A 14837-nucleotide genomic window follows, 5' to 3' on the forward strand; every position below is an offset into this window, starting at 1 on the left:
CTTGTGGAAACTCAGGCAAAATGCGCAATGAGAACTATAATGGATAACAAAGGCATTACAGAGAAAACATTTGGCCGCAGATCATGAAGTAGAGTCGGAATGTAAATTCTGGCTACTACTTGCCAAGGACAGAAAAAGTAGAACAGTTTTAGCCACCGAACAGCATTTCATTGCACATCACTGCATTAATCAGGAATTAATTGGAATTTTTTAACAAAGATATTGTGATAATTTTGGGAAACTTCAATATTCGCATAATCTGGGACAATCACACTGACAACAGTGATAGTGGAAGGGGAGTACAGATTTTTTTTTTCAGTGTTTCTTTGAATAACACATTGTGCAACTAGCTAGGGACATAACTATGTCAGATCGATGGTTGTGTGATGAAACTTAGTGAATGAGTAATGTCACCTGGAGAGATCCTCCGGGAAATTGTGATAAAGTGGTTTAAAGAAATAGAAAGTTTTAGAGTGAATCACAGAAAGGGCAAATTTCAATGAAAAAGAAAAATAGTCAATTGTGTAAATTTGACAGGAGAAGCGACCAAGGTAAACAGGCTAAACAGACTGGAACATGTATCTGTAAATGAACAGTGGAAAACATTTGAAGGAACAGTGTAAATCACTCAAAAAAAGTACATTCCATTGAAACAGACAAAACCTTAACAAGAAACTCACTCCTGTCCCTCACTCAGGACAAAATGGATCATATTAGATTATGAGGCTGACAAGATCAGCAAAACGTGCTTAAAATCCAGAAGTGAGAGTGTGCTTTAAGAATAAGTTTTAAAGGGATTGCAAAGGGTCTGCTGGCAAGAGGAGGGCAGTGGGAAGGGGAATCATTGTCAGGGTTTAATGACACAACAGGAACAGGGAGAGGTGAAGGTGTTGGAGCGCGGCCAGGGCCTGAACGGTGTTACAAAGCCAGTACGGATTGCTGCAGCTGGAGGGGTTTGCAGGGATAGAGAAGGACATTGGTGGGAGAGGATCAACCAGCTGCTCATCCAAAACCACCACGTCAGTGGCCACAGGATTTTTCGTACACACTATTGACCATCCTCAGGCCATAGGATTATTCACACACAGTATTGACCATTCTCAGCCCACAGGAGCATTCACATAAAGCATTTACGAATTACAGGCCAGAGGATAATTCACTGTATTGACCATCCTCAGGCCACAGGATTATTCACAGATAGTATTGACCATCCTCAGGCCACAGGATTATTCACACACAGTTTTCAGCATTTACAGCGCACAGGATTATTCATACTCTATTGACCATGCACAGGCCACAGTATAATTAACAAACAGAAATGACCATTCAGAGACCACAGATTATTAACACACAGCATTGACCATCCACAGGCCACATTATTACTCACACACAGTATTAACGATTCACAGGCCACAAGTTTATCAACACACAGTAGTGACCATTCTCCGGCTGCAGGATTATTCACACACAGTATTGCCCATTCACAGGTGTCAGGATTATTAACACGCAGTATTGAACAACCTCAGGCAACAGGATTATTCACACACTATATTGACCATCCTCAGGCCACAGGAGTATTCACACACAGTACTGAACATCTTCAAGCAACAGGATTATTCACACACAGTATTGACCATTCTCAGGTCACAGGATTTCTCACACACTGTATTGACCAGCCTATGGCCACAGGATTTTTGAACACACTGTCTTGAACATTTACAGGTCACAGGATTACCCACACAATGTATTGACGACTCTCAGGCCACAGGTTTATTCACACACAGTATTGAGCAGTCACAGTGCACAGGATTATACACACACAGTATTGACAATCCTCAGGCCACAGTATTATTAACAAACAGAAATGACCATCCACAGGGATACTCAAAGAAAATAAACATTCTCAGGCCACAGGATGACTCAAACACAGTATTGACCACCATTAGGCCACAGGATAAATGAACACACTGTCTTGACCATTTACAGGTCTCAGTTTCATTCATACACAGTTTTGACCATTCTCAGGCCACAGGATTGTTCACACAGTGTATTGATCACCCTCAGGCTGGAGGGTTATTCACAGACAGTACTCACTACCCTCAGGTCACAGGATTGTTCACACAGTATATTGATCACCCTCAGGCTGCAGGATTACTCACAGACAGTACTCACTACCCTCAGGCCACAGGATTGTTCACACAGTGTATTGATCACCCTCAGGCTGCAGGTTTATTCACAGACTGTACTCACTACCCTCAGGATACAGGATTGTTCACACATAGTAATGACCATCCAAGGGTTATTCACACACAATATTCAGCATTCACCATGCACAGGATTATTCACACACAGTATTGACCTTCCTCAGGCCAAGGGATTATTCCCACACAACTGACCATCCTCAGGCCACAGAATAATTCCCACACAGTTTTGGCCATCCTCAGGCCACAGGATTGTTCACAAATAATATTGACCACCTTCGCGCCACAGGATTATTCACACACAGTATTTACCATTCACAGTCCACAGCATTATTCACACACAGCATAGACTGTTAACAGACCACAGGATTATTGACACACAGCATTGAACAACCCCAGTCAACAGGATTAATCGCACATAGTTCTGACCATTCTCAGGCCACAGGATTGCTCACACACAGTATTGACCATCCTCAGGCCAAGGGTTATTCACACACAGTATTGACGATTCACAGGCCAGAGGATTATTCACACGTGGTATTGACCATTCACTGCCCAAGGATAATTCACACATAGCATTGACTGTCACAGGCCACAGGTTTATTCACACACAATATTGAATATTCTCAGGGCACAGGATTATTCACGGTATTAACCAGCCTCCGGCCACAAGATTATTCACAACAGCATTGACCATTCACAGGCCACAGCCTTATTCACACACAGTATTGACCATCCACAGGCCACAGATTATTAACACCCAGTATTGACCATTCATAGGCCACAGCCTTATTCACACACAGTATTGACTATCCTTAGGCCACTGGATTACTCCCACACTTTATTGACTACTCTCAGGCGACAGGTTTATTCACACACAGTATTGACCATCCTCAAGCCACAGGATTATTCTCACACAGTATTGACCAGTTTATGGCCATTTGAATTTTGAACCAACTGCCTTGACAGTTTATAGGTCACAGGATTAACACACAAGGTAATTACCATCCTCAGGCCACAGGATTATTCACGCACAGTATTGACCGTCCTCAGGCCAAGGGTTATTCATACACAGTATTAATAATCCTCAAACCACAGGATTATTCACATATGGAACTCAGAATTCACTGTCCAAAGGATTATTCACACACTGTATTGACAATCGTCCAGCGACAGGATTATTCACACACTGTATTGAACAACCTCAGGACCCAGGAATATTCACAAACAGTATTAAACAAACATTCTCAGGCCACATGATTATTCACACACGGTATTGACCAGGCTGTGGTCCCAGGATTAAGGTATACACTGTCCTGACTATCCTCAGTCCACAGGATTGTTCACACACAGAATTGTTCACCCTCAGGCCAAGGGTTATTCACACACAGTATTGAAGATTCACAGGCCACAGGTATAATGACACACCTTATTGACCATCCTCAGGCAACACGATTATTCTCACACAGTACTGACCATCCTGAGGTAACACAATTATTCACACATGGTATTGACCATCCTCAGGCCACAGGATTAATCACACATGTTATTGACCATTCACTGTGTAAAAGATTATTCTCACACAGTATTGACCATACTCAGGCAACAGGAGCAGTTCACAGAATATTCATCAACTCAGGCAACAAGATTATTCACGCACAATATTGACCATCCTCAGGCCGCAGGATTATTCACACACAGCTTTGACCATTCACAGCCCACAGCATTATTCGCACACAGTATTGAACAAGCTCAGGCAACAGAATTAATCACACATGGAACTGACCATTCACTGTCCAAAGGATTATTCACACACTGTATTGACCATCCTCAAGCCACAGGATTATTCACACGCAGTAATGACCATCCTCAGGCAACAGGATTATTCACACGCAATATTGACCATCCTCACGCAAAGAATTATTTACACACAGCATTGACCACCCTACTGCCACAGGATTATTCACACACGATATTGACCATCCTCAGGCCACAGGATTATTTTCACACATTATTGACCAGCCTCCAGCCACAAGATTATTCACTGAAAGTATTGACCAACCTCAGGCTACAGGAGTATTCATAAACAGTATTAAGCATTCATAGTTCCCAGGATTATTTAAACACGGTATTGACAATCCACAGTCCACAGAATTATTCACACAAGTATTCTCCATCCTCGGGCCGCAGGAGTATACACACACTGTATTCTACATCCTCAGGCCTCAGGATTATTCACACACTGTATTGACCAGCCTACTTCCACAGGATTTTTGAACTTACTGCCTTGTCAGTTTCCTGGTCACAGGATTATTCACACAAAGTATTGACCATCCTCAGGCCAAGGGTTATTCACACACAGTATTGACCACCCTCAGGCCAAGGGTTATTCACACACAGTATTGACGATTTACAGGCCACAGGAGTGGCGACACACATTATTGACCACCCTCAGGTACCAGGATTATTCATACACGGTATTGACCATTATCAGGACACGGGATTATTCATATACAGTACTGATTTACCTCAAGCCACAGGATTTTTCACACACAGTATTGACGATCCTCAGGCCACAGGATTATTTTTACAAGGTACTGACCATCATCAGGCCACAGGATTAATCACATACTGTACTGACCATCCTCACGCAACAGAATTATTCACATAAATTATTGACCATCATCAGCCCACGGGATTATTCACACACAGCATTGACCATCCTCAGGCCACAAGATTACTCGCACACAGTGTTGAGCATTCATAGTTCCCAGGATTATTCACACACCAAATTGACCATCCTCAGGCCACCAGATTTGTCCCACACTTTATTGACCTTCCTCAGGCCAAAGGATTATTTCCACACAGAACTGACCAATCTCAGGCCACGGGATAATTCCCACACAGTTTTGGCCATCCTCAGGCCACAGGATTATTCACAAATAATATTGACCACCCTCACGCCACAGGATTATTCACACACAGTATTCACCATTCACAGTCCACAGCATTATTCACACACAGCATAGACCGTTCACAGACCACAGAATTATTCAAACACAGCATTGAACAACCCCAGTCAACAGGATTAATCACACATAGTTTTGGCCATTCTCAGGCCATAGGATTGCTCACACACAGTATTGACGATTCACAGGCCAGAGGATTATTCGCACATGGTAATGACCATTCACTATCCAAAGGATTATTCATACACAGTATTGACCATCCGCAAGCCACAGGATTATTCTCACACAGTATTGACCAGCCTACGGCCACTGGAGTTTTGAACCAACTGCCTTGACAGTTTACAGGCCACAGGAATCTTCATACATGGAACCAACCATTCACTGTCCAAAGGATTATTCACACACTGTATTGACCATTCTCAAGCCACATGATTAATGAACACACTGTCCTGACCATCCTCAGGCCACAGGATTGTTCACACATGGTATTGATAACCCTCAAGCAATGGTTTATTCACACACAGTATTGACGATTCACAGGCCAGTGGATTATTCATACAGAGTATTAGCCATTTTCAAGTCACAGGGTTGTTCACACACAGTATTGACAATCCTGACGCAACACAATTATTCACACACAATATTGACCATCCGCAAGCCACAGGATTATTCACACATGGTATTGACAATCATCAGGTCACAGGAGTAATCACACATGGTATTGACCATCCTCAGGCAACAGGATTATTCACACGCAATATTGACCATCCTCACACAAAGACTTATTCACACACAGTATAGACCACCCTAATGCCACAGGAGTATTCACACACGGTATTGACATTCCGCAGGCCACAGGATCATTTACACACATTATTTACCAGCCTCCCGCCACAAGATTATTCACTCAAAGTTTTGACCAACCTCAGGCCACAGGAATATTCATAAACAGTATTGAGCATTCAGGATTATTAAACACAATATTGACAATCCACAGTCCACAGAATTATTCACACAAGTATTCTCCATCCTTGGGCCACAGGATTATTCACACACTGTACTGACCAGCCTACCTCCACAGGATTTTTGAACCCACTGCCTTGTCAGTTTACTGGGCACAGGATTATTCACAAAGTATTGACCACCCTCTGGCCAAGGGTTATTCACACACAGTATTGGCCAGCCTACGGCCCCAGGACTAATGAACACACAGTCATGACCATCCTCATGCCACAGGATTGTTCACACATAATATTGTAGAACCACGGGCCAGAGGATTATTCACACACCGTATTGATGCTTCACAGGCCACAGGATTATTCACACACAGTATTGACCATCTTCAGGCCAGAGGATTATTCACACGGTATTGACCATTATCAGGACACATGATTATTCATATACGGTATTGACCATCCTCAGGCCACCGGATCATTTTCACACAGTATTGACTATCATCAGGCCACAGGATTAATCACACACTTTATTGACCATCCTCACGCAATAGAATTATTCTCACACTGTATTAACCACTCTCAGGCCGCAGGATTATTCACACACATTATTGACGATCCTCAGGTCTGGATTACTCACATACAGCAATGACCACCCTCAGGCCACAAGATTATTCCCACACAGAATTCAGCATTCATAATTCCAGGATTATTTACACACAGTATTTACCACCCTCAGGCCTCAGGATTATTCACACACAGTATTGACCATTCACAGTCCACAGCATTACTCACACACAGCACAGACCGTTCACAGGCCACAGGAATATTCACACACAGTATGGACCATTCACAGTCCACAGCATTACTCACACACAGCACAGACAGTTCACAGGCCACACGATTATTCACACACAATATTGACGATTCACAGGCCAGTGGATTATTCACACATGGTATTGACCATTCACTGTCCAATGTTTTATTCACACACAGTATTGACTATCCTCAAGCCACAGGATTATTCGCACACAATATTGACCATCCTCAGGCAACAGGAGTACTCACACACAGTATTGACCAGCCTCAGGCCAGGGGTTATTCAAAAACAGTATTTACTACTCTTAGGTCACAGCATTATTCACACACGCTATTGACCATCCTCAAGCCACAGGATTATTTTCACATGGTATTGACCATCATCAGGCCACAGGATTATTTTCACACATTATTGACCAGCCTCCAGCCACAAGATTATTCACTGAAAGTATTGACCAACCTCAGGCCACAGGAGTGTTCATAAACAGTATTGAGCATTCATAGTTCCCAGGATTATTTAAACACAGTATTGACAATCCATAGTCCACAGGATTATTCACACAAGTATTCTCCATCCTCAGGCCACAGGATTATTCACATACAGTACTCTACATCGTCAGGCCTCAGGATTACTCACACACTGTATTGACCAGCCTACGGCCACAGAATGTTTGAACCCTCTTATCAGTTTACAGGTCACATGATTATTCACACAAGGTATTGACCATCCTCAGGCCACAGAATTATTCAAGCACAGTACTGACCATCCACAGGCCAAGGGTTATTCACACATAGTATTGACCATCCTCAGACCGAGGAATTATTCACACACTGTATTGACAATCGTCAAGCAACAGGATTATTCACACAGAGTATTGACCAACCTCAGGCCACAGGATTATGCACAAACGATACTAAACATTCTCAGGCCACATGATTATTCACACACTGTACTGACCAGCCTACGGCCCCACGATTAATGAACAAACTGTCCTGACCATTCTCAGGCCACAGGATTGTTCACACACAGAATTGACTACCCTCAGGCCAAGGGTTATTCACACACGGTATTGAAGATTCACAGGCCACAGGATTAGTGACACACGTTATTGACCATCCACAGGCAAAAGGATTATTCACACACTGTACTGACCAGCCTCAGGCCACAGGATCATTCACAAACGATATTGGCCATCCGCAAGCCACAGGATTATTTTCACATAGTATTGACAATCATCAGGCCACATGTTTATTCACATAGTGTATTGACCATCCTCAGGCCACAGGATTGTTCACACATGGTATTGACCATTCACTGTCCAAAGGATTATTCTCACAAAGTATTTACCATCCTCAGGCAACAGGAGCAGTGCACACAGTATTGATCAACTCAGGCCACATGATTATTCACACACAGTATTGACCATTCACAGCCCACAGCATTATTCACACACAATATTGAACAACCTCAGGCAACAAGATTAATCACACATGGAACTGACCATTCACTGTCCAAAGGATTATTCGCACACTGTATTGACCATCCTCACGCAACAGAACGATTCACACAAAGTAATGACCATCCTCAGGCCACAGAATTTTTCACATCCAGTATTGACCAACCTCAGGCCGCAGGATTATTCTCACACAGCATTCAACAACCTCAGGCAACAGGAGTAAACACACATGGAACTGACCATTCACTGTCCAAAGGGTTATTCACACACTGTATTGACCATCCTACGGTAACAGGATTAATGAAAACACTGTCCTGACGATCCTTATGTCACAGGATTGTTCACACATAGTAGTGCAGATCCTCAGGGCACAGGATTATTCACACAGTATTGACGATCACATTCCAGAGCAGTATTCACACACAGTATTGATGATTCACAGGCCAAGAGTTATTCACACACAGTATTGACGATACACAGGACAAAGGATTATGCACACATGGCATTGACCATTCACTGCCCAAAGCATTATTCACACACAGTATTGACCATCCTCAAGTCACACGATGGTTCAACACAGTATTCACCATCCTCAGGCAACAGGATTATTCACACACAGTATTGACCACCCTCAAGCCCCAGGATGTTTTGCACACAGTATTGATGATCCTCAGGCCACAGGATTATTTTCACACGGTATTAACCATCATCAGGCCACAGGATTAATCACACACTGCATTGACCATTCTCACGCTACAGAATTATTCACACAAAATAATGACCATCCTCACGCTACAGAATTATTCTGACATAGTATTGACCATCCTCAGTCAACAGGATTATTCACACACCGTACTGACCATCCTCCTGCCACCGGATTTGTCACACACAGTATTGGCCATCCTCACACAACAGGATGAATCACACATGGTATTGATCATCCTCAGGCCACAGGATTATTCACACGCAGCTCTGACCACCCCCCCCCCCCCCCTTAGGCCACAGGATAAATGAAGACACCTTCTTGATCATTTACAGGTCACAGATTTATTCACACACAGTTTTGACCACCCTCAGGCAGCAGAATTATGCACAGATAGTACTCACTACCCTCAGGCCACAGGATTGTTCACACCCAGTAATGACCATCCTTAGTCCAAGAGTTATTCACTCACAGTATTCAGTGCACAGGATAGTTCACACACTGTATTGACCAATCTCAGGCCATAAGATTATTCCCACACAGTAGTGACCATTCTCAGGCCACAGGATTATTCCCACACAGTACTGACCATTCTCAGGCCACAGGATTATTCCCACACAGTAGTGACCATTCTCAGGCCACAGGATTATTCACACACAATATTGACCGTCCTCAAACTGCAGGACTATTCACACACAGTAATGACAATCCTCAGGCCATAGGATTATTCGCACACAGTAGTGACCATTCTCAGGCAACAGGATTATTCCCACCCAGCATTGACCATTCTCAGGCCAACAGGATTATTCACACACAGCATGGACCGTCCTCAGGCGACAGGATTATTCACACAAAGTATTGACAATCCTCAGGCCACAGGATTATTCACTCACTGTATTGAACATCCTCAGGTAGCAGGATATTTAACACACACAGTATTGACTATCCTTCGGCACAATGGTTATTCCCACACAGTATTGACTAACATATGGCTACAGTATTAATGAACACACTGTCTTGATCATTTACACATCACAGGTTTACTTCCACGCAGTATTAACGATTCTCAGGCCACAGCAATATTCAGACGCAGTATTGACCATTCACAGGGCACAGGATTATTCACACACAACATTGACTAGCACATGGCCACAGGATTAATGAACACTCTGTCTTCAATATTTGCAGGTCACAGGATTATTCCAACATAGTATTGACAATCCTCAGGCCACATCATTATTCACACATGTATTGACCAGCCGACAGCCACAGGATTAATGAACACACTGTCTTGATCATTTACAGGTCACAGAAATATTCCCACACAGTATTGACCATCCTCAGGTCACAGGATTATTCCCACACAGCATTGACCATTCTCAGGCCAACAGGATTATTCCCATACATTATTGACCATTCTAAAGCCACAGGATTATTCACATATAGTATGGACCGTCCTCAGTCAACAGGATTATTCACACAAAGTATTGGCAATCCTCAGGCCACTAGATTATTCACACACTGTATTGAACATTCTCAGTTCACAGGATTATTCGCACACAGTATTGACCACCACACAGCCACAGAATTAATGAACACACTGTCTTGGTCATTTACAGGATTAATGATTACTCGGTCTTCAACATTTGCAGGTCACAGGATTTTTCCCACATAGTATTGACAATTCTCAGACCACATCATTATTCACACACAATATTGACCAGCCTACGGCCACAGGATTAATGAACACACTGTCTTGACCATTTACAGGTCTCAGGATTATTTCCACACAGTATTGACAATCCTCAGGCCATAGATTTTTCACACACGATATTGACAATCCTCAGGCCACAGGATTATTCACACATTGTATTGATCATCCTCAGACCACAGGACGATTTACGCACAGTATTGACAGTATACAGGCCGCAGGATTACTCACACACAGTATTGAACATTCACAGGCCACAAGATTACTTGCAGAGCGTTTCAGACAACACCTCTGGGACACCCGGACCAACCAACCCAACCACCCTGTGGCTCAACACTTCAACTCCCCCTCCCACTCCACCAAGGATATGCAGGTCTTTGGACTCCTCCATCACCAGACCACAACAACACGACGGTTGGAGGAAGAGCGCCTCATCTTTCGCCTAGGAACCCTCCAACCACAAGGGATGAACTCGGATTTCACTAGTTTCCTCATTTCCCCTCCCCCCACCTTGTCTCAGTCAAATCCATCGAATCCAGCACCGCCTTCCTAACCTGCAATCTTCTTCCAGACCTCTCCGCCCCCACCCCAGTCTGACCTATCACCCTCACCTTGACCTCTTTCCCCCTATCAAATTTCCGACGCCCCTCCCCCAAGTCCCTCCTCCCTACCTTTTATCTTAGCCTGCTGGACAAACTTTCATCATTCCTGAAGAAGGGCTTATGCCCGAAACGTCGATTCTCCTGTTCCCTGGATGCTGCCTGACCTGCTGCGCTTTTCCAGCAATACATTTTCAGCTCTGATCGCCAGCATCTGCAGTCCTCACTTTCTCCACAGGATTACTCAGCCAATGTATTCACAGCCCTCAGGCCACAGGATTATTCGCACACAGTATTGAACATTCTCAGGCCACTTGATTTTTCAAACACAGTACTGACCATCCTCAGGACACACTAGTATTCACACACAATATTCAATATTCCCAGCCCACAGCATTATTCACACACAGTATTGACTGGAACACGGCCACAGGATTAATGAACACAGTGTCTTAACCATTTACATGGTCACAGAATTACTTTCACACAATATTGACTATCTTCAAGCCACAGGATTGTTCACATACAGTATTGAACATCCTGAGACCACAGGAGTATTCACACGTAGTATTGAACATCCTCAGGGCACAGGAGTATTCACACATAGTATTGACCAGCATACGGCCACAGGATTAATGAACACACTTTCTTGACCATTTACAGGTCACAGAAATATTCGCACCCAGTATTGACCATCCTCAAGCCACAGGATTATTCACACTCAGTATTGAACATCCTCAGACCACAGGATTATTCTCACACAGCATTGACCATTCTCAGGCCACGGGATTATTCACACACAGTATGGCTGTCCTCAGGCAACATAATTTTTCACACAATGTATGGACCATTCTCAGGCCACAGGATTATTCACTCGCTGTATTGAACATCCTCGGATAGCAGGACATTTAACACACACTGTATTGACCATCCTTCGGCCCAACGGTTATTCCCACACAGTATTGACCATTCTCAGGCCACAGGATTATTCACACACAGTATTGACCATTCTCAGACCACAGGATTATTCCCACACAGTATTGACCATTCTCAGGCCACAGGATTATTCCCATACAGTATTGACCATTCTCAGACCACAGGATTATTCCCACACAGTATTGACCATTCTCAGACCACAGGATTATTCCCACACAGTATTGACCATTCTCAGGCCACAGGATTATTCACACACAGTATGGCTGTCCTCAGGCAACATAATTTTTCACACAATGTATGGACCATTCTCAGTCCACAGGATTACTCACACATAGTATTGACCACCACACAGCCACAGTATTAATGAACGCACTGCCTTGACCATTTACACGTCACAGGATTATTTCCGTGCAGTATTAACGAGTCTCAGGCCACAGCAATATTCACACACAGTATCGACCATTCACAGGGCACAGGATTATTCACACACAGCATTGACTAACACACGGCCACAGGATTAATGAACACTCGGTCTTCAACTTTTGCAGGTCACAGGATTGTTCCAACATAGAATTGACAATCCTCAAGCTACATGATTATTCACACACAGTATTGACCAGCCGACGGCCACAGGATTAATGAACACACTGTCGTGATCATTTTCAGGTCACATGATTATTCCCACACAGTATTGAACATCCTCAAGGAACAGGAATCTTTACACAAAGTATTCACCATCCTCAGGCCATGGATTATTCACACACAGTATTGACAATCCTCAAGCCACTGGATTTTTCCTACACAGTATTGACCATCCTCAGGCCACAGGATTATTCACATACAGTATTGACCATCCACAGGCAACAGGATTATTCTCACACTGTATTGACCATTCTCAGGCCACAGGATTATTCACACACAGTATTGACCATCCGCTGGCCACAGTATTATTTGCAAACAATATTGACATTGCACAGGACACAGATTATTAACACATAATATTGACCATCCACAGCCCACAGGATTATTATCACACAGCATTGACCATCCACATGCCCACATTATTCTCACACAGTATTGCCCACCCTTAGGCAAAGGGCTATTGACACACAGTATTGACAATTCACGGGCCACAGGAATATTCAAACACAGTATTGACCATCCTTAGGCCACAGGATTATTCATACAGTGTATTGACCACTCATAGTCCAAAAGGATTATTCACACATAGAATTGACTATCCTTAGGCCAGGGTTATTCACACACAGTATTTACGAATCACGGGCCATAAGATTATTCACAGACGTTATTGACTGCCCTCAGGCCACAGGATTATTCCCACACAGTATTGACCATTCCCAGGCCACAGGATTATTCACACTCAGTATTGACCATCCTCGGGTAGCAAAATTATTCAAACACATTATTGTCCAGCCTCAGGCCACAGGATTAATTACACACTGTATTGACAGTACAGAGGCCACAGGAGTATTCACACACAGTATTGACCATTCTCAGCCCACAGGATTATTCACGCACAGTATTGACGAACATACGGCCACAGGATTAATAAACACATTGCCTTGACCATTCAGTACAAACAGTACTGAACATGCACAGGCCACAGTTTATTAACACCCAGTATTGACTATCCACAGGCCACAGTTTTATTAACACCCAGTATTGACCATCCACAGGCCACAGTTTATTAACACCCAGTATTGACCATCCACAGGCCACAGTTTATTAACAAACAGTATTGAACATGCACAGGCCACAGATTGTTGATTCACAGTATTGACCATCCACATCACAAAGGATTATTATCACACAGCATTGACCATCCACAGGCCACAGGATTACTATCACACAGCATTGACCATCCACAGGCCACAGGATTGCTATCACACAGCATTGACCATCCACAGGCCACAGGATTACTATCACACAGCATTGACCATCCACAGGCCACAGGATTGCTATCACACAGTATTGACCACCCACAGGCCACAGGATTACTATCACACAGCATTGACCATCCACAGCCCACACTATTATTCACTCACAATATTGACCATCCTTAGGCAAATGGTTATACACACACACAGTACTGATGATTCACAGCCCAGAGCATTATTCACACACAGTATTGACTGCCCTAAGGCCACATTATTATTCACGCACAGTATTGACCATCCTCCGTCAGCAGGATTACTCACACACAGTATTGACCATCCTCCGTCAGCAGGATTACTCACACACAGTATTGATCATCCTCAGGTCAAGGGTTATTCACACACAGTATTGACCATTCACAGGTCAGAGGATTATTCGCACACAGTATTGACCATCCTAAGGACATAAGATCATTCACACGCTGTATTGACCAAACTGAGGCCACAGGATTAATGAACACATTCTCTTTACCAATTAACAGGGCACAGGAATATTCCCACACAGTACTGACAATCCACAGGGCACAAGAATAT

This window comes from Chiloscyllium plagiosum, unplaced genomic scaffold (genome assembly GCF_037043375.1).
Source record: "Chiloscyllium plagiosum isolate Xiang-an unplaced genomic scaffold, Cpla_swu_hap1 HiC_scaffold_38, whole genome shotgun sequence".
NCBI lineage: Eukaryota > Metazoa > Chordata > Chondrichthyes > Orectolobiformes > Hemiscylliidae > Chiloscyllium > Chiloscyllium plagiosum.